This window comes from Rhamphochromis sp. 'chilingali' (assembly GCF_963969265.1).
Source record: "Rhamphochromis sp. 'chilingali' genome assembly, chromosome: 14".
Lineage (NCBI taxonomy): Eukaryota > Metazoa > Chordata > Actinopteri > Cichliformes > Cichlidae > Rhamphochromis > Rhamphochromis sp. 'chilingali'.
In genome coordinates, this window is record NC_137941.1 from 16,270,703 (window position 1) to 16,293,491 (window position 22,789).

Consider the following 22,789-nt stretch of genomic DNA (forward strand, 5'->3'; position numbering starts at 1 on the left):
GATACTTATGCTTGTAGTATAGCCATGGCCATTAATTGGTATGCCATACATATTGAGAAATAAAAAATTAATCCTCTTTCAGAATTTTAGTACACCATACACACCTTGGTCCACATTAAATTATAAAATGTTTTATTTGTTGAACGTAATGAGGAAAGGATTAAGGAAAACAAACAATAACTAAACATTTTATTTATTCAGTTAATATAGTTATAATACATTGTTAATCTACAATTTATTTCACTAAACACAGGGCTAGCATCAAATTACTGAGCTGCTAATTTTAGGTCCTGTTGTTAGATTCTGAAAATAACACACAAAATGTGTTAAACTGTGCAACACATCAAGTGTGTTGAGCGTTTTACACATTTTTTCAATGTTTACACATTGTCTTACACATGTTATGTTAAAATTCACACAAAATGTGTTAATAGTGTAACAACACATTTTTTGTGTCACTTTTTAACACATCTTTTCTAAGAGTGTGTATTAAGAATTTATCTGTTGATTATTGTTGAGGGAAAATGGTTATTCAAGTCACCACCTTGTAAGATTTATGCCTTTAAGGCAAAATAGGAATCCAGTTCTTTTTGTACTTGTAATAAGTACAACCTCTATACTTACTACCAAGAAACATTTGGCAGTAAGTAAAGTTATTAGGAGGTTAATAGAATCTTCTTAGTTACCTTATAGAATAATGTCACAATAACTACAGTACTAGACCTATTTGTTACTTCGGGTTCCGTGACTGGCTATGAGCCAGAACCCGAAGTAACATCCAGAGGACCTGGCGAGGTAACATATATTGCTCGCATATCGTTGTCATTGCCAATAAGTTAGTCTTTTGGACTGATAATGAACCTTTTCCCAGGGTTACCTGTTGTGTTATTGTGTTTGAGGGTGATCTCGCTAACCTTGTATTTGTTGTTATATTGTTACCTGTGTTTGCCCCCTGCTTTATCTAAACATCATGGCAATAAAAACAAAACAACAAAAGCACACAAACCTTAAGTGTATCTTTAGAAAGACACAAACTGAAACACAAAATACCTCAGTACTCACTTCATTCACTCAGCTGTTTTATCTGCGGGATGAACGTGTTGTCTGGTTTGAAACAGTTTGCAGGAGTTGACGATGAATTCTCCCACAGCGTCAATCTACCTTGCTACTACAGTAGTATCTCTGAGCAGCCCTCACTCTCTCCCTTAGAGCGGATTGGTGAGGCTTGTATCGGATTGCGCTCTGATTGGTCGTTCGCTTCTCATAGAGCGGTACGTCAGTCCAGTTGCACCACCGCCGTCATGTTTCACCCCCCTCCTCAGTCGAACAACGGTGCTTTTTAGGATGCTGGAGCAACGCGGTATCATATCATCAGGACCACAAGTCTGAGTGGGATGGAGACAGTGAGTGAGGTATGTACAACGAGGACGGTTTTCCTCTTTTCCGTGCCAATAAGCAGTGAAAGATTACGCTTTTCTTCTCTTGTGGGATGCATTACGCAGGGATGGTTCTACTTTTTAAAATTTCTGCAGTATGAGTGGATTCATCCGTCCTCGCATCATCTGTCCTTCCACATTTCCGAGCGCTCATCCGCAGGTTTTCGGGTGTCCCCTCTATTGTTGAGCTTTGGTCTTTGCTTTAGTACGTTCGGGTTATCGGGATACCCGCCTGGGTCTTTAGGGATGCCGTTTGGCGACTTCGGTGCAATCCCAGCTGAGCACTCCCTGATCTCCGTCCTCTTTGGCACGGCTGTCACCTCTGCACTCACCGTTAGAAATGCGTAGTTTGTCCGGGGCAATGAGGACACCAGGTAGCCAAGTTACAATGCACCTGAATCAAAGTTTAAACGGATGCATTTATTCAATTTTTATGCGATTTTTTTTCTCGACGCTCGCTTGCAAAGAAAATAGATCTTGTAAGAAAATATTAAAATTTTAAAGATGGGCTATATTTGTCGTGACTGATGAATAATATAAGCTTTAGGAAATCGTTTAGATATATGGAAAGAAAAACGTTCTGCTGGATATTTTGCCCAAAATATATAAACCTTTAAATAAATGAAATAAAAGTCGTCTTGTATAATTGTTAGTGTTGTATCATAATTGTTATTTATTATCTGTTGGTAGTAAGTGATGCTCAGTGGATCACACTTTGGTGTCCAGTGGCAACATCTCCAAAAAGAAGAAAATGGATGCTCTTAAATTTCCCTCACATCACCTTGTGAAAAGACCTCTTTTTAGTGAATTCACATAAGCTGTGTGAGCTTCCTTAAACCTTAATACCTATGCTTAATTTGAGGCTTTACTTAGTCTCCATGGTAATATTGAAATATCATTTTATCACTTATGTAGCAAACAGTCTGATGAGAATAATAGGAAGGCTTAAAGTTTAGAGCCAAGAGACTGCAAGCTCTTCCTAAGAGTTGTGTTTCTTGCTGCATCTGCTGGGTCATTTTAGATCACTAGCTGGATCAAACGCTAATCCTCTTTGTGATGCAGCCATATGATGGTTTCCATTGCATGTCCATCTGCCCATACAGCCATTAACGCTCACTGCCAGACTGCCTCTGCGTCTAGCAGCGTCTTGTTGTTTACGTTGTATGCAGCTGATCATGTGCCTATACTTGCTCATATAGGTTCGTGTACGTGTCTGTGCTCTGCTTACTCTGACTGCTTTCACTAATCACATTTCTGCAAGGTGTAATTAGTCGCGGGAATCTAAAGCTTTAATCCTTGGTTAAAGTACTGTATCTTTGCTTAGTCAGTGGTGCTTCCCGTGTTACACTGGGCTTACAATCAGCATTTATTTAGAGCACGTGAGTGCATTTTACATCGAGGCTGTTCGAAATAAATGGCAGCATACAAAAGAGATAATGTCAAGCTGACTCTATTATTGAATAGAAATCATCTGTAAAAATAAGGGCATTGTCATATATTAGATTATTAGTGATTCTCAGTGGTTGGAGAAATAGGTATAGTTTAGATAAATGCATTGTATATAAGAAATCTAATTATACATAAAAAGCTATCATGTTTATTATGTTGATCTGTGTAAAAATCACAGTTCTATTCTTGCACGGTAAATTTTAGCCATTCAAAGGGCAACTGAATGAAGTCAGGACAATAGCTCTGTATTTACCCATCCAAAACAGCCAGGACTTAGGCTGGCTAATAATAGGCTGACATGTGCACAGCTTATTTTCTTGCTGTATTTGTGCCAGCTCTTTCTCTTCCCTAAAAGCACAGATTGACAGACTCTTTACCAAGAAATGTACATTTCCTGGCGTATTTGAGAATAGCTCATTCAATAGGAAACAGCAGTTTTTCCCCATAGTCCAATTAAAACACAAATAATAGTAAAGTAATGATCCAAGGAGTAAACAGTAACATGGCCACAACCAAAGCAGCCCCATAACATTTAGGAAAAGGTGCTGTAAAGAAATCAGTGGCTACCACAGGACCACAATCTATGGATCTACAGTAATTTCTTGAGTGTCACTCACTCTGCTACTGTAAATCAGGATGATATACCTGCTTATACAGAGCAAAGTTATGGTTTCATGTACCTAGTATGTTTCTGAGAGTGGCTCTTCCCTATCTTCCTAAGAAATGTAATGCTTTTTTGTTGAGATGTTAAACCAATAACATGAATCTTTTACAGTGTGAGAATCTTAGTGGGTGTTTTGTGTGTAAAAGTGAGCCATTAGTCTATTAATGACCCTTAGTGAAATTGCACCATGTAAGGAGCATGGAATTGACTGATTGAATTAATGAAAGCAACCACAAGAAGCTTGTGTTTTGAAGTGGTGATCATTTGCACATACTGTGACAACAGTCATAATGATAACAATCAGGGATCACCGTGGTACCATTCTAGTACTGCGAACTGCTTCTTTACTGACGTGTGTCTTTTGTTCTAAAATATTCTGGTTCTGACAGTTTGGCTTTTTGCCACTTTGTTGCTGTTTGACTGTGATGACACAGTGTTATCACTGTTGTGCATGTTTTGGGTGGATAGGACTGTTTAAACGTCGCTTCTGGGTCTTAAAAGTGGAAATGCCTAAAAGCTTCTCCTGGACTCCTGTAGTAGCAAAAAAACCCTTTCAGTCGTATAGACGTTTATGGCAAACTCCATTAATAATCATCATCAAATTGTGTGTTTATAAAATTTTTAACATATTTAATGGATCTGTTGATATATTTATTATTTATTATCATGGATTAAATTTGTTCTTCAGCTCTGAAGAGATAATTCGAGAATGTTATTGGATGGCAAATAAATTGAGAACATGCTGCGTTGGCAGCAGTAATCTTTTTTAGGGGTGGACCTTTATTGGCTGTACATCATTATCAGCCAATGATCACTTTCCTGACTGCCAAAAAAACTGGCAACTATCACTGGTTGTGCATTGTATCTCATCAGTTTGCAGTCTGGGGTCGAGATCATAAATGTGCATGATAGAATTTCACTATGCTGTCATGAAGGACTGAAAGACTTTAAAACAAGGCAAGGCAAGGCAAGTTTATTTGTATACAGTGGGGCAAAAAAGTATTTAGTCAGCCACCGATTGTGCAAGTTCCCCCACCTAAAATGATGACAGAGGTCAGTAATTTGCACCAGAGGTACACTTCAACTGTGAGAGACAGAATGTGAAAAAAAAAATCCATGAATTCACATGGTAGGATTTGTAAAGAATTTATTTGTAAATCAGGGTGGAAAATAAGTATTTGGTCAATAACAAAAATACAACTCAATACTTTGTAACATAACCTTTGTTGGCAATAACAGAGGTCAAAGGTTTACTATAGGTCTTTACCAGGTTTGCACACACAGTAGCTGGTATTTTGGCCCATTCCTCCATGCAGATCTTCTCGAGAGCAGTGATGTTTTGGGGCTGTCGCCGAGCAACACGGACTTTCAACTCCCACCACAGATTTTCTATGGGGTTGAGGTCTGGAGACTGGCTAGGCCACTCCAGGACTTTCAAATGCTTCTTACGGAGCCACTCCTTTGTTGCCCGGGCGGTGTGTTTTGGATCATTGTCATGTTGGAAGACCCAGCCTCGTTTCATCTTCAAAGTTCTCACTGATGGAAGGAGGTTCTGGCTCAAAATCTCACGATACATGGCCCCATTCATTCTGTCCTTAACACGGATCAGTCGTCCTGTCCCCTTGGCAGAAAAACAGCCCCATAGCATGATGTTTCCACCCCCATGCTTCACAGTAGGTATGGTGTTCTTGGGATGCAACTCAGTATTCTTCTTCCTCCAAACACGACGAGTTGAGTTTATACCAAAAAGTTCTGCTTTGGTTTCATCTGACCACATGACATTCTCCCAATCCTCTGCTGTATCATCCATGTGCTCTCTGGCAAACTTCAGACGGGCCTGGACATGCACTGGCTTCAGCAGCGGAACACGTCTGGCACTGCGGGATTTGATTCCCTGCCGTTGTAGTGTGTTACTGATGGTGACCTTTGTTACTTTGGTCCCAGCTCTCTGCAGGTCATTCACCAGGTCCCCCCGTGTGGTTCTGGGATCTTTGCTCACCGTTCTCATGATCATTTTGACCCCACGGGATGAGATCTTGCGTGGAGCCCCAGATCGAGGGAGATTATCAGTGGTCTTGTATGTCTTCCATTTTCTGATGATTGCTCCCACAGTTGATTTTTTCACACCAAGCTGCTTGCCTATTGTAGATTCACTCTTCCCAGTCTGGTGCAGGTCTACAATACTTTTCCTGGTGTCCTTCGAAAGCTCTTTGGTCTTTAGCCATGGCGGCGTTTGGAGTCTGACTGTTTGAGGCTGTGGACAGGTGTCTTTTATACAGATGATGAGTTCAAATAGGTGCCATTCATACAGGTAACGAGTGGGGGACAGAAAAGCTTCTTACAGAAGACGTTACAGGTCTGTGAGAGCCAGAGATTTTCCTTGTTTGAGGTGACCAAATACTTATTTTCCACCCTGATTTACGAATAAATTCTTTACAAATCCTACCATGTGAATTCATGGATTTTTTTTTTCCACATTCTGTCTCTCACAGTTGAAGTGTACCTCTGGTGCAAATTACTGACCTCTGTCATCATTTTAAGTGGGGGAACTTGCACAATCGGTGGCTGACTAAATACTTTTTTGCCCCACTGTAGCACAATTCAACAACAAGGTGATTCAAAGTGCTTTACAGAGACATTAGAAACAAAAACAAATAAAAAGCATGATTTAAAATTGATTAAAACAAGCAAACAAACAAACAAACTAATTAACAAACAAACAAAACAGTATATAAAATCAAAACAGATAAAATCAGAACAATGGATAAAATCAGTAGTTAAATGCAAGTTTTGAATACAGTTGTATTTCATAATGACTGGAACAAAATGGAAGATACAGAACAAGAAGACCAAAACAACCACATAAAAACCCAAAAACTAAACACACGCAAAAACATCAGTATCAACCAGGGATGCAGATTGTGAAATTCTGGGATATAAAAATCTGGCTGCTATCCAATGCCAGTACTGATATTTAATTTAGCCTCTTTACTTTGTTTTGTTTTTTCCTTTTTGTGTGTTTTCCCCCCAAGGAAACAAAGAAATATTTTTTATTAAAAAAAAAAAATAGCTGTGATGTGTCTTAAGGTTCTTTATCACACTTAAAAAAATGTAACCGGCAAAAAAAAATGATATAATCAACATTATTGGCCACTGAGTTCAGTTAATGTCATTTTTTTTCCCAGGTATACCAATATATCAGTCAACCGGGCCAGTGTCAAGTGATACTGATATTTGGATCTTGTATTAAATTAAAAAATGTCAAATAAATTGTTTTAGCTCAAACCTGCATCCATCGATATCAAATGTGAAATGTGATATACTCTCAGTCAATCCAGAGAATATCTAACGTGACAGATCACCTCCAAATCAGATTTACATATTTCTTCCTCTGGTTTGTAGTGGAATTTATCCATGCAGATGATTTTGTTGAGAATGGCCAAGTTTTGGAATCTAAAATCCCAAAAAGCAAATAAAAAAAAAAAAAACCCAAAAAAAACCCCTGTAACAATCCAAAAAAAATAAAATAAAATTAGGGATATTTTCTTTCTACCCAACATCATCTGTCAGCCAGAAGAGTGCAGTTAGCTGTCATGGCATCACTAACATCTTGTCAGTGGGAGGAATTTGTTTCTGCACAGTAATTCAATTGGTGTGTGGTCTTCCAGGGGAAAAATCTGTTCCTTTAAAGTTTTTATAACATTATCAGTTCTCAGACATATCGAGAAGTACTTGCTTTATTGATGATCAGACAGGGAGCTGCTGCAAGATTAAACAGAAACCAAATCAATCAGCGCAGTAAGAGGCACACAAAATATTTAAATAAGTTCTACAGTTTTATTTTGAAAGTGTCAGGAAAATCCAACCAATAATTTAAATCAGCAAGGCTGTTATTGGGTCTAATATTTAATGATTTGAGGTACGGAAGATCCTAAATTGAAGTCACTGTCTAATATTTAATGATTTGAGGTACTGGATTGTACGGAAGCTGAAAACCTTCAAGAGGTTGTCGCACATCAAGTTAGGCTGAGAGGGAAAAGAAAAATATGAGCCTGGAAAAAAGAGGCTTCATAATGCACAGGATCAGTACCTTTTGAGGTCCAACTTTAAGAAAGGAGAGCTCAGGGAGAAAAGTGAGGGATGGGTCAAAGGATGAAGCAGAGTTTGCATTGATGTGAAGAGATCTGTAGAGAAGGATGGATGAAGGGAAAGGCTGTATGGGTGAAAGAGAAGAATGGGAAGCCCTCCAGTACCTGAATGCTTACAGCACATATTTGCAAAGTGCACAATTTGAAGTACTTTGCAAGTATTTTGCCCTTAACATTCCCAGTAGCCTCTCCTCTTGGGAAAACACCAAAATCATTCAGAAAAGTTGACCTGTTTAAACTCAGTTTGTTAGATGACATTAATTGTCACGGGCTGCGATGGCAGACCGTGGAGTGACAGTGAAAGCAGGGCCCAAACGCGAGACTCTAAGTGAAGGACAGTGGATTTATTTACAGGAGGTGAAAAACACACAACTATATACAAAATCCCAGCACTGTGGTCCCGTGGTGATTCTCCCTGAATCCCACACAGTGCAGATGTCCGTGAGAAGTGAAAGGTGGCGACTCCAAAAAACTCCAATTCCCACACCGTGACTTTAGAGGCGTACTCCGCTCCCGATTCCTGGTAACACAAAAGGCAGAGGGTTAGCAGGGGATCTGTTTCCGCGGAGGTTACGTAAAAGCTCACGGCAGTACTGACGAGTTCTGACTCAAGGATCCAGCGTCGGCCTCAGCTCAGCTGCAGTCCTAAATGCCGTTCCTAGACGAGCGTAATCTGCTGCAGCTGGCAGAGGACGACGAGCGGCAGGTGCGGCCGTCTCTCGAGTAGACCACTTCCGGGTTCGCAGTCTCCTCAGCGAACCCACACCTCCGGAAGCTCACACAGAGACACATGGAGAGATGGAGAGCAAACCAATACAACACACGGAAAACATAAACATAAACATACACTGAAAATGCCTGAGCCCTGGGTCCCTAGACCCAGGCCATGACATTAATAACAATTTGTGCTTTTGCGCATTAATAACTGTTTTCAAGAACCCCAGAAGATTTACAGCACTTAACATCCCAATCGCAGAAGCCATGTAATCACTCCCTCCAGTAGTAATGCTTTTACTTTAGCTGTTCAAATACCTCATGTTCAGAGTAATGAATTAAAATGTCTAAATCCCAAAACTGTAACATTTTATATGTCCTATTTTTGTGTCTATCCTGATCCATACAGTTATATCAGCTAAAGTAGTTATTCTGCTACTTTTACCACAATAAAATTAATCCTAGGGAAACAACTATATTAACCATAATAATTGTCTTGTATACAATTCCTTCTTTGCAGCAATCTGACTATGATTTCTTACTTTGTAAGACACAGCCTGATACGGTTTCTGTTATGCATGAAAACAACGCTAACATGCATCCATCTATGGTTCGTTTTTTGGCATTGTACTGTGACCACTAGATAACGTTAGGGTCTCGGCCATGTTTGCTGAGTTTTGGTGGAAGAAGTGTGCAGTACGAAGTGATTTAACAAGTGAGTGATGACACAAAGGTTAGAAAATTACATTTTTACCCAGTGTATCAAACCTAATGTATGCACGGTAAAACCCATTCTCAGATGCTAATCACGACTAAAAACTACTGACATTTACAGGAGGTTTAATGCCAGCAGTGTCAGCTTTGCCTCCTCTAGCCAGTGTTGCCAACTTAGCAACTTTGTCGCTATATTTAGCGAGTTTTCAGACCCCCTTAGCGACTGTTTTTCTAAAAAGCGACTAGCAACAAATCTGGCGACTTTTTTCTGGTGTTATTGGAGACTTATTTATGATGACTTTTTGATGTGAAAACAAGTATCACTCTTCTCAACAAGCAGCGGGTGCTGCCGTGGGCACCTTGCCCGTGCCAAAACCCTCATGGGCAGAGGATAGTCCTCTTTCTTTCTCTCCTACAACATAAGTTACAATTACATTAGACAGGCCAATTATGCAAATTAGGCAATGACACCATTTTGCGACTTTTAGGACAACCAATAGCGATTTTTCTTACTGTGGAGTTGGCAACACTGCCTCTAGCTGATACACAACTTCACACAGCTCCCTGCAGACAGGCAAGTAGCATTAAGGTAGCGACTAGCAACTATGGTTAATAACAAAAACAATAAAATGAACATGGGAGCTAGGCAGCATGTGCCCTGGCTCTCTACAACTTTATAACAGATAGGGTTAATTCACATGGTAAACCCATTATTTGTTAATAAAATGTGTTGTTTTTTAAATGCTGAAGCTGAGAAAAGTCTAACATTAACTAGACAGAAAAAGTAGCTGTGTAGCTTAAAAACGCTAATTTGATTAGCAATAAAAATGTGGAGGCAAGTCCACCAGAAGCACTGCAACACCTCAGACAAACTAAGTAGAAATGTTCTTTGTTTTTTGGCACAACCTTTTTTTTTAAGACAAACTTAAAATATTTTCATATTTACACCTTACATTTTTGTTAATATTTATTTTTATATATAGAATTATGCTGTCACTGATATCTTTGTTGTATTGTATTAAATATATTTTTTTAAGTGCCTCTTAATTTTATGTCTTTTTTTTTTTTTGCCTCGGTGGTATAGAAAAATGGCATGGAGTATTTTCAGGTCAGTGTTTGCTTATGACTTTTCTAACAGCTAGCAAATACTATTTGTTTTTCGCGGTTGATGAGATACTTTGTCTTTAGCAAAACAAATCCTACTTATCACCGGAAAATTCCAGCCCAGAGGCAGTGCGGTAGCAGCAATGAAACATAGATTTAGAGGATACAAATTTAAATGCTGATGGTGTTGTTTTTCAGTGGCAATTACAAAGAACAAACAAAATAGATTTCAGAATAAAAAGTTATAGCAAAAATGCTGTTCAATGTCTTTTTAATGCTACAGCTAAACTAGATAAATGCATCACGCAGAAATGTGCCTTAACTTCGTCGGACATTTAAATTTAAATTTTTACATTTTAATATAAAACTCCATTATCTTCACTGGACTTTGACTTGTTTTCTGTCTCCAACATAATTGTATTTTATGGTCCTTTATCACATATAGCACTCTCCTGCTTTTCAGCGTCTTGTTAGTGTGTCTCTGCATCCGAATGTTCCCAGCTTTAATCATTCTGATCCTCCTACAGACCTACTGTAATTACTTTTTGTTTTCAATCTTTCAACAAGACTCTGGAGGAGCCTCTGTGTTTTTTCCCTCTCATTAGTGATATTCTTCTCATTTATGAGAATGCATCAAGAAAAAAAAAGCCCGTCATGATTTGGAATGCAATTCTAGATATTTCCTGTTACTTACATTTTGGATTTGTTTTGTGCTAAAGTTGCACAAATTCCTTAATGACAATATTGGTTGATTTCGTCAAGCTATTTATACAGTAAATTCTGATCTTGCCTTGTTTAGCATACCACATAAAACTTGTGGCGTTAGAATAAATCTGATCAGCGTTTCTTTTACTCTGTTTCATAAGTACAAATACTGAGATAGAAGAATTGTATTTTACTGAGAGGTACATAGGAACAATTCCAGGCAGTGACTGGTTTTGAGCTACCTTATTAGAGGAATGAGCCTGAACTGGGGCCTGTTCTTGTGTGACTTGATTTCCCCAGTGACCAGCAGACCAAACCATTTTTATTGCCGTGACAAAAAGAGCCATGAACAAGTTCTTTAGGAACCATGACCCTCAAATGACAAAGAAGAAAAGTTCCAAAATCAGCTTTAGCAGTGCTTCTGCAAGTCATATAGCTAGCAAGATTGTTTTAAGGAGCAGAGCATGAGAAGCATTAACAGTATTTTTAGGCTTACATTAACTGGTGTGCAAATGTTTGTTTTTGGGTGTAGTAATCTAAATCTATTTGCTGGCAGCACATAAAATAAAAACAAAAGCCAAACTAATACAGCCAAGGGAGAAAATACCAGAGCAGAATTAGATTCCTATTGATTTATTAATAATTTCTCATTACTGCCTAAGAAAAAAACATAATGATAAGGTGTGTTATTAATACAAATTAATACTTACTACTATAAATACTAATAGTGCTACTAATATGTTCCACTACTGTTTGTTGCTCATGGATATTTCCACTACAGTCCATATGCATTAAGATGCTCTGTAGTCAACCATAACTAAGCAGTGTTGTAATCCTTCAGCATATATTCTCTGACTGCCAGTCAGTCTCAGCCACGTCCCGGCAGAGCAGCTTCATCGTCTTTAACAGTTTCTGAATTTGTTTCAAATCGGATTTATTTTCCTCATGCTTCAGCAGTTCACAATCCCTACAAATTTATTCTGAAGTAACAAATTACTATGCACAGAGAGCAATTTTTTTTCCTCTCTACAAATAACCCAAATGACCCTTGGAGGGATTGAATAGCCATCCTTATCTACCTTAGACTCTTGAAAGGATAATAGAATGGATACACTACTCAGTGTTCCTTTATCCAGGATACTGTCATAGGAATTTTGTATTCCTTATCAGACATTTTGTCCAATTCCAGTCTTCAGAGATGTGTCCTTTATACAGAGTAGTATAAAGTGGAAAGCAAAGGTTTTGAAGGTCAGATTACTGATTACCGTTGACGATGACGTATAGTTAGTTAGATATTTCTGTCCCTACAAACATCTTCACGGTGAATTGAGAGTTTGTGTATAATTTGATAATCATTCTATGGACTTATGACTGATTTTTTAGGAATACTTTATAATTCTAATAGTGAGGAGAGCTATGCAGGCAAAATTTCATCCACCTCCATACTCAGTTAGTGGAGTAAATTTGGTCTGTTTACCAACAGAAACCAGCCACTCCAGACTTATGTTCCTTTATTTAAACTCCAATTGAAGGGACACACTCACACAACGCTCAGTGTGATGTGATTGTGCCCAAATCAGCCAGTTAAACATTTACACTCATTACATCCTTTCTAGGGATAATCACTGGACCTCATCTTGATTTTGCTGGTTCGGTTTACCCTAATTCACCTTACAGAGTAGAATAACAACACAGATTAAACACAAGATAAAGACTGCCTGTGACAGTCACTGTAGGGAGGGAACCCAAATGCAGGACAGACAGGAGGCAGGGTAGAAGTCCAGAATCCAATCTTTCATCTAAAAAACAAACAATTATTATACCTACAGTTCAAATGAAGAACAGGCAAAAGTCAGCGTCAATAAAACAGTTCACACAGTCATAAGCGAAGAGATAATACGTCAGGGAAAACAAAACAACGAAAACATGGAGGTATGTAAAGAACACAAGGAATAGAAGTAAAGTCTGGATAACTTGACTAAAGAAGGAAGGAGATAATCTGTTTAGTTTTAAGTGAACAACAAGATGTATATATATTTACCAGACATCTTGCTACTGGGTTGGAACCCCTTTTGTCTTTGTAGCTGCCCTAAATATTCATGTCATAGATTTAAGGTGCTGGAAGCATTACACAGAGAATATGGTTCATATTGAGATCATAGCATCACACGATTGCTGTAGATTTGCACAATATCTGTGCTGCATATCTATGATGAAAATTTCCCGTTCCACCACATCCCAAAGGCGCTGAAGTGGATTGAGATCTATTGACCGTGGAGATCATTTTATTACAGTGAATTCATTGTAAGTTTGAGAGGATCTGAGTTGTGACATGGCACATTACCATGCTGGAAGCAGCCATCAGAAGATGGGTACACTGTGGTCATAAAGACATGAACACGGTCAGTAACAATACTCAGGTAGGCTGTGGTTTTTAAACTCAAATTCTAGCCCTAAAATCTGAACGTTGTAGTAGTCCATCTACTGCAAGGTTCAACCTGTGCATTTAAAAGATGGTCATCAGCATACTTGGTTGTAACAAGTCATTATTTCAGTTACTTTTGCCTTTCTGGCAGCTTGACGTGCTCCTCTGGCATCACGATACACTTTCACCTTGAGAGCTGCTGCTCGCTGGATATTTTCTCTTTCTCAGACCAATCTCGGTAAACTCTAGAGATGGTTGTCTGGGGAAATCCCAGTAGATGAGCAGTTCTGAAATATTCAGACCTACCCGCCTGGCACCAACAGCCGTGTCATTTATTATTCTTCATTCTGATACTCAACTTGAACTTCAGCAGCTTATTTTGTCCTTGTCTGTATTGTCTAAATGCATTGAGTTGTTGCCATGTGATTGGTTAACCAGATATTTGTGTAAATGAGCAGATGAACAGGTGTATCTAACAAGGTACATCGAGTGTATACTGAGGGGGGTTGATAGGCTAATTGAACACAGGTGTGACTAATCAGGGCAGGGCATACAATCACAAAGGAGGGGGAAAACTAACAAAGACAGGAAGTTAAAGTGACGGAATACACAAAGGCCAAGAATAACAAAATTAAAGAAATTACTCAATTAAAACCAAGACAATATCGTTCCGTCCAGAGCTAAAACTGCTCATGTGTAGATTGGGTGATTGGTAATAATAATCTGACCTTCCACCAATCAACAAAAGACTGATGTATGCATGCTACTAAGTTTCCCCAAAGTAACTCTGTTCCTCCTCTTAACCTAAAAGTAACCTATTCTAATAGTGTGACTTCCTGAATTACATTTTCTCATTCATTAAAGAATCCAAAATATTCTCTGCTGCCTTTTCACAGGATCACAGCTTTGTACTGTTGCCAAAAGCCAAGAACAAAAAACACCACAGCACATTGTTGCATTGTCAAGTCAGCCAACATTTGAACTGTGATTGTATAACAGCTGGTTGCATAACACCAGAAAGAGTTCAAACTTCATGTCGATAGATTTAATTGGTGTTTTTGCTGCTGTTTTCCAAAAATATAAATGTTCCAACCTTGTATTTAAAGTTATGAGATACCAAAATAGATGCTCTCAGCGGTGTTTGAATTTCATTGGAAATAATGAAGTCTGTCAATCTGTGAAGATAAATTATTTACAGATAAAATGTGAAAAGCACAGATTGCTTTGACTGGCTGTGCTTGTCCAAGTTACACAATAAAGGCCTGGCATAAGTGTAAATAAATAATAGCAACATATGATATAATGATAAGTTAACAGCCAGGTAAATGTTCTCTGCTCATTTATACATTTTAGCTGATTCAAGGTATAAGCGCGAGCAGGTTAAAACAAAATGATCCAGTTTGAGAAATTCTCCAGGCACTGAAAGCTCAAAGTGACAAAGATCTGTTTGGTTGTTGACCTTGACTGAAGAGCATTTGTGTCTTAAAACATGAACTGAATTCTGACAGCAGCCTTGCTTTATCCATATTTATATTGGTGTCATTCAGGGCCCTGTGTGCCAACATGGCAAGCAGACAAAAGAAAGCTGCCCACAAGTGAACAACGCAGAGCCTTTCAGAGAGTGAATAGGTGGTTTCTGGAGGTCTCAACTAGTTAATATTCCAACTATATACAGTATTAATTCAGCTATATAGTGAAATACCGCAGTAAACTAGAAATAATTGATCCAGAGCTGCTACTACAAGAACTATGAGCTGCCTGTGATCTCAGTGCCATTCTTCCCTCTCAGGGCACAGAGTAATGGAACAGCCTGTGAAGGTGACACTAAACCTGCACCTTTCACCAATCAGTGTGCAGCCTGCTTGGAACTGATATTTCCAAGAATCCCCAGACAATTAATGAAGTGGAGCCTTGATGGTGACTGCAGACCTCTAAGTCCCACATCATACAGTATAATGTGCTTTGTTGTACAAGTTGAGGTGTGTCATAAACATATATATATCCTAAAGCTTTAGGGCTGTCATTGTAGTGGTTGCTTGAAAAGGGGGCTTCTAGCTTTGAGTTAAAGAGAGCAATTTTAGTCAAAGGAATCAAGCATATGATCTTTCCCTTCAAGTTTTTCAAGCACTTCTTCTTCCAGCATGCCTGTGGAGAACTGCAAGGAAGCTAGTGTTGTTGTTGTTTTTTTTAGCTTTTCCTTCATACAAACATTTTCCTTCATCAACTCAGTAATTGTAGATGATACATTTTTGAACAAGGTAATGACGCCCCCCGAGTTTTTGTAAAAGTCACTTATTCAGGAGGCATTCTCCCTCGGAGGGCAGATAGGTGGGGAACATGTATTCGGTGATATTATTTTATATTCAGTGACAGTAACAAGAGGTGTTGCATTTGAAAAAAAAGGAATGAATCCCCGACAAATTAAATAGGCTTCTTCAAATAATGGGGTTGAAATCGTCTGTTATCACTTTGCTGGGGAGATATTGGATGATAGTGTCATGTGGGGAAAACTCTATGTTATGTTTTCTATCTGCTTACAGCAAGTTGAACCATACTAGACCAGGATTAAATATCTGCTCTTGAAGGATATTTGAAAGCTGAAATGAGGTACAGAAAATATGCCAGGACTGAAAGGAAGAATATGAAACAGAAAGAAAAAAAATATTATTATTATTATTATTTTAAACTCTAGCCTCCAGCCAAATGAAAATTTCTTTTGTAAACAGGATATTTTTGAGTTGAATATAGCTTTGCAGCTGTGGTGGGGCATGATTGCCTGGCCAGCCTGGGGTGCTGTAAAAGGCTTTCCTCCAGCCCAGTCACTTACTGTAGGCAGCAGGAAAAACAACTTTGACAGATCAAAGAAGTATTCATTAACATATTCAGCACATTAAAATAGAAAAAGCATGTGTAAGTCTCAGACCACTTGGCAAAGTCACTTTAAAAGCTGTTTGACATAGTCAAAGTCATATAAACAAAGTGGGTAAACTGTATTAAAATACACATTTTTTCCCTCAGTCACACAAACAAAAATCAAATTTGCCCTTACTTACAAGAAAAAAGTGACATGACAGTCTTTAAACAAGTGTTCAAATAAATGTATATCTCATGAGTCCAAAACATATCCCAGTCAAAACAGTCAAATCCTTGGGGGGTTCGACTGTTTTTGGGAACTTTTGTTTATATTTGAATATTTTCTGGTTGAATTTTCAGTTTGATTCGTAATATGTTTATATTATCATCTTTATGTTTGTCTTTAGCATTCCTATTTGCAGTCACTATTTTTTTTAACGAGAGTATTAGTTCCCTGAAGTTTTCCCTTCATGTCTGCCTTTCGTTTTCATTTCATCATGTGAAGTTTACTATAGTGTTTGAGTCCCTTTTTAGCTGTTTCCTGATTTAGTTTGGCGGTTAGTTGTCTCGTGTGTTATGCATTTAGTATTACTTCTCCACTTCGTTATCCTAATTAGTTTAGCCCGTACCTAGTTCCCCAGCTGTGTCTAATTCCCTCATTAGCCCTCAGTGTGTCTGTGTGTGTCTATATAGCCCTAGTTTCCCTTTGTCTCAGTATTATTTTCCCTCTATTAACACATTCTTCTGTTTTCCTGCCATTGAGTGTGTGGATCTCGGGTTTCTGTTTATGCTCTTTACCATTACACATAAAGAAAGGTTGTTTTTTTTTTTGTGTGTGTGTGTTTCATGACACTGAGGCAGAACAAGTCAATTGTTATGTAAGTGGAAATGCCAGTCTTTCAGGTTGCCGAATGCTGTTAATAAATAATGCTTAGTATATGGTCTTTAAGAAAACAAAGTTGTTTCCCTGCAGAAATATTCAGTGGGTCATAGTGGGTCAGGGTCATATTTGTTTATTATTATTTTTTTACTGATCAGAAGTTAAGATTTCATTGTTTTTATTTTGAAGCTTCTGGGCCTGTCATTAAAAACCCCTAAGATTTACAGCTGACAAGTCTCACTTTAGTGTTTATGTAATGAGAGTTAGACCTTTTCAGCTGTCTTAAACAATAACAACACCAGCGATAACAATAAAAATAGTCATTTTACTTCAGTGTTTTAGGCAGTGTAGTTAGCAGTGGTGCCAGCTGTGCATTGAGAATTTCAATGTCATCCCAGTGCATTCAGGGGATTTAGTCATAGGCACATCAAAGCAAAAAATATTATGTTGTGTGAAGCAGTAGCTAAGAAGCACCCAAAAGTCACCTTGGTTGGAAAATAAAACACTTTCTGAGCAACTGAATAGCTCCAGCTTATTAGCTTACTAGTTTGCATTAGTTTATTTCTTCATGCTTATGTAAAATATACACGATGTATCATGAAAATATGCTTATATAAGTTGTATAGTAGAGGTAGCTGTTTTCTTCTGTGTTGTGTATGTATTGTAAGCCGCAATACTTACACACAAGAAACGAATGAGGCCAGTCCAGAGCCACAGCTATGAAGATTGACTCAACTATTTATACACTGACTTCTTAAACCATAGAGCAGAATTCACAACATGCTATTAATTGTGTGATAAATCCATAAACATGACAATTTTACATTTAATTAGACGTTACAGTAATATTCTTTCAGGGACTAGTGCGCTCTTGTTAACCTTCTTTTTATCCCTTTTCCATCCATTTGCTTTGGAGGTTTTATTAAGTGTCAGGGGTATGAAACTAGAGGTCATCACTTTAATTTGTACGCTAAGGTTTGGGCTGTTTTTTTTTTTTTTTTTTTATGGGGGGGAGGGTGTTAATGTAAGGTTTTTATATTGGGTTTATATAATTCTGTTGTTTCCAAAACACAAGTCATGACCAGTCGATCTGTGCAAAATGTTATCAAGCAGCAATGAGACTAGTTTCCTTGTTTAGTCTGGTAGCTCCATTTGAAATCCTCCAAATATATCCTGCTCCGTATTTCGTGGGGGCTTTTTAAATTTTTATAGAATAGGTAGAAACCACCATAAAAAGAGAACTTACTAACAGGACCAACTGATACTGTAAAAACATGTTCATGAAGTTAGCAGCCAATCAAAAGCAATCTGGCTTAAACGGACTAAGAAGGAACTTAAAAAAAAAAAAAAAAAAAGCTTGTTTGATGTATTGGGTGAATTTAGGGGCTACACATGGCTCAGTGTAAGATTATAAGATTAATTTGAACTGTGAGGCATTCAGATCTACTCTAAGAGAGCCCAAGAATAAAAAATGTGGTGCTGAACATGAGCAAAACGGTTCCATTTAATGAACAGTAAGCTTTGATACATACTTGAAATAAGTATTAGTAGCCATACAGTAAAAATTGTTCTCCTAAGGGCCACATGGAGAACATGTTGCCCAGCTCACCTATAATAAGCACATCCCCAGGGATAATATTATGGAAAGAAATATGCATTCACCTGCCACTGCCTCCTCATTAGCCAGGCCCTGTCTGCCCACGAGGTTATGCTGCTATGTAGCGCTGGGTCGAGGGAAGGAAAAGCAAAAGCCTTGAAGCGAGTCAGAGTGAACGTTAAGAAATACTGCAAACAAATTGTTTTGTTTTTTTTAACAATCTAATAAATTATACCTCAATTAAAAGCCAGGGATTTGGAAAATAATTCATTTTAAATGAAAGGTTGGAGCAGCCAAGAGAAGTACTAATGAATTAAAATTAATTACAGTGCATTTACTAATCTGAAAAATGAAGGCTGTTTAATTTTTTTTCTGGTGCTGTGCTGTATTTCTTAATGCTTTGTATTTGTTTGTCGGAGCACATTTCACCAGCTTCTTTGGATTAAAATTGACAAAACGTGGGCGTACGTAGCCCACATTATGTTCCTCCTTGTTTCAGGGCACCTTTTCTTGTGAATGTCCCCTCACTAATGATGTCTGACAGGGACAGGTTGAAAGATAAAGGTTAATCACTCTGTGTCCAAGTGTTTAAAGACCCAAATCCTTTCTGCAGTGCCATCCTTTGTATTTCAGGAGAGTACCTGCGTAATTGGTTTGTAGAAGGGGAAACGTTTCATGACAAAGTGTAGATAGAGAATGTTTTGATGTGTTTGTAATGACTTCAGAGTTGCAGAGGGTTTGCTCTCTAGAATAACAACTCATTTCTAATTTCTTATTCAATCATTTTTCAAACAGGCCTGCAACTACTGGGACTAATTATGGATTGGTTGCTGTCCTTTTGGATTTCACTGCTGAAAGCTGTCATCTTCCTTTTGGTGGACAAGAGTATATTAAACCTAAGATGTTAAATCTTACATTTGTTTGTTACACCTCTATAAATTATGGCAAATATGGGAGAAGACTGCAGCGGACAGTGAAATAGAATATTTCTCATATAGCATGAAGGAATCTAGAAAGCAAGTATATGAAATGTTTTTTTTTTTTAACTGGATCAGTGGTGGAAAATGACTCAACTCTACACCCCCCTTTTTTTTTTTTTTTCAGAATTCATTCAAAATAGAGCATTCATTCAATAACACAGTGTAAATGATTTTTAACTTGTTGGATCCTTGGACTAGTTGGACCACGCATTCCCTCAACCTGACATTAGCAATCAGGCTGAGACATCATAGCAAGTTCACAACTAGCTTTCTAAGTTAAACCATGTTGTTTTTCTGCACCTTCACTTAAAAGGGGTGGCATTGGCACCATTTGACTAATCACAATTCTGGATAGTGAATACTGCTGATTTTTTCAGAGGAAGCTGAAACTACTGAGAGAAAAAAATATAAAGGGGATAAACACACATTACACATGGAAATAAACACTTGCTACAGACTAAACAGCGGTGTAAGTGTCTGTGTTTGACTGTGTGTAAGAAGAAAAGGCTCGAAGGCTGGAAAAAATGCTGACAGACAAGTTGACAGATTTTTCAATATGATGAGTCTATCATTAATGCACGGATGAATTATAATCAGTATTTCATTGAACTGATCTTTAAAAGACAGTTTTCCTTTCTATTCTTTCAGCTGCATCCTCGGTGGTGTTTTAATGATCTGTGAGCAAAGAAGGAATAAATGTAAAAAAATAGAATTCCAATGTAAGATTGGTCTACGTGTATATTTGGAACGAGCTGAACAAGTGCAAATTGGTGCTCTGTTCTTAATGCTTATAAAACAGATGACAGCCAACAGGGAGGGGAAAAAAGGAATAAATATGCATTTAAGAATCTAATTCATTACTGATGTTCATTTAAGAAAGACAAAGAGTTGAGATACTATTAAAAATTTCAGACCCTGGTAGGGGGATCTTACAGAAATGCTATTCCCCAAAGAACTAATTGGTCAGTAGGCAGCGATTTCACATCGGTTGATCTCTAATCTGGAGCAGGTTATGTCTGCAGCGTAGGTTACCATGGCGATGTACCCTGGTAAGAAGTGAACGGCCTTCATAGTACAGAAATGTTAACCCTGAAGTTACCTGGATGAGACACAATCCTGCTTCATAGTACACGCTCAGATGGGCCAAACCAACTGATATCTCCAGCTGAGTTTTCCCTGATACCTTCAGGGACGTCTTGGAAAACAGAGGTCAGGGGCCATCACATCAGCAAATAGCATTCTCCCAAACATTCAGGTATTGTTCCCTTGGAGTTTTTCTACATCAGCTAGCTCAGCGAAGAGTAATGTGATTTCACAGTAATTTACAGAGCTTTTGTTGACTCTCTCAAGTGCACTGACTTGTGAAGCGCTAAATTTAAATAATCACAAAACAGAAAAGCAGTCTATCAGCAATGTGTTTTTCAGATTTTTATAAAATGGCTGTAAAAAGTGCTAAACTGTTCAAACAGCAAACATCTACTGTATATAGTAATTCATGCGATGCAGAAATACTTCCAGGTATCAGCTGAAGGTTAAAAATAAATTACTGGTCCTTTCATACAGAGTTTCAGTTATTGGGTTTGATTGATAGTGTCAGTACTCTTGCTGCAATCCATCATATGGATTGCACATAGTTTTGTTGCTCACATTATATGCCATGCATCCAGTAATGCCTCTGTGTGATTTATTGCTCTTATGTAAGGTCTGTCAGGAGATCCTTAGTTTTATTTGAAGTGGAAACAATGAGCATATACTGAAATTTAGAAAAGAGTTTCTACCTTTAAATCTTAGACTGTATATAAAAACGTTAGTTCAGTGGTGCTGGGAGTGTGGTGTACTTTATTTTAAGAATTAAGAGGTGAACAAAGTGTCAGTGTTCAGTTTGCAACTGGCCTGTTTTTGACAGTTTCATGAAAAAACAGTCCCCTCAAAACACGAGCTGATTTTCTTTTTCTTCTTTTATTTGTATTTGCCTATTCTGTGCGAGCATTTACTTACTTTTTTCCATTTCGCAGCCCAAACACACCGCTTTTAATGAAACGTGTGACATACAAGGGTGGAGAACTGACAGTCTGATGTTGAAATGTCCCAGAAAACGCTGCTGTTATTAATCTCTATTTCACACATTGCCGCATACACAGCAGAGCATATATTTGCTATTTTTCACACCACATATAGAAACACTGCATTCAGTATGAGCTTTGATTTAGCGTGGTGTGTTGTTGTGAAGATTTTCTGATGCGTCTTGCACATTCTCTTCACTGTAATCTGTCTCATCGCTGAATTACAGTAAAACTGCCAAGACATAATTACAGACAGTAACTATGATGAATCCAACTCTGTAATTACTCTGCAGTTCAATTTCACTCATCACTGACTGTCACTACCAATTACTATCCTCATTTTGAGACATTTAGACATTTGCACAATGTAGGTGTGTGTTCTTTGGGATTATTTGTACAATCATAACTTACTTTAGAATTGTTTTGTCAACTCATGTTTTCTTTTTTTTGAAACAGAAGTCATGCCGAGTGCAGATTCATCTGTAGATGTCATAATGGGTTTATAAATAGCGAAATTTGAAGTCATCTGTTTAAATAATATACATTTTTGCTAAATAGAAGTAGATCCAATTTAAAAACTAAAGTAAATTTAACACTATGATGAAGTTCTCTTTCTTGTATTTATTTTTTGTTGTATCACTGTGTATTTTCTGTCACGGGCAGAGCTTGTAAGCAATGAGGGCACCAGTGTTTGTTTGAGGAGATCCACCTCAATCAGAAGGGAGGTCATGTTCCTGTTGACGGTGATGATCAAACTCCAGGAAGCCCAGACAGAGAGGGGTGTTGTGGCTTTCTTTTGAGCACATTGACCCTTCTTGGATAACCCTGTCACGTCATGATAAAATGCAGTTTTTTACTAGAGGATTGTTCGCAGAGCTTTTACTACAAAAACAGATACATGGGACACATTGATCCATCTTTGTGAAGGAGGCTGTTTGGTCTGTGGTAAAAGTAACTGACAGCCTTGGTTTTGGAGCCTGTAGCAGAGTTTACAGTATGAGTACAGGAGTTTTAGTTTGATGTTTATGCTTAGTAAAAGAATGGAAGAAGGGTGGTG

General features: G+C 38.0%; 1 protein-coding gene across 1 annotated transcript in view; it reads left to right on the forward strand.

Annotated features, from left to right (window-relative positions):
- Positions 1–1,293: 1,293 nt before the first annotated feature.
- b3galt1b (UDP-Gal:betaGlcNAc beta 1,3-galactosyltransferase, polypeptide 1b) overlaps positions 1,294–22,789 on the forward strand; it is a 63,830-nt gene continuing 42,334 nt past the window's right edge. Inside the window, exon 1 of the mRNA XM_080902830.1 lies at positions 1,294–1,412. The gene's annotated coding sequence lies outside the window, so the exon portion shown is untranslated. The remainder of the gene's footprint in view (positions 1,413–22,789) is intronic.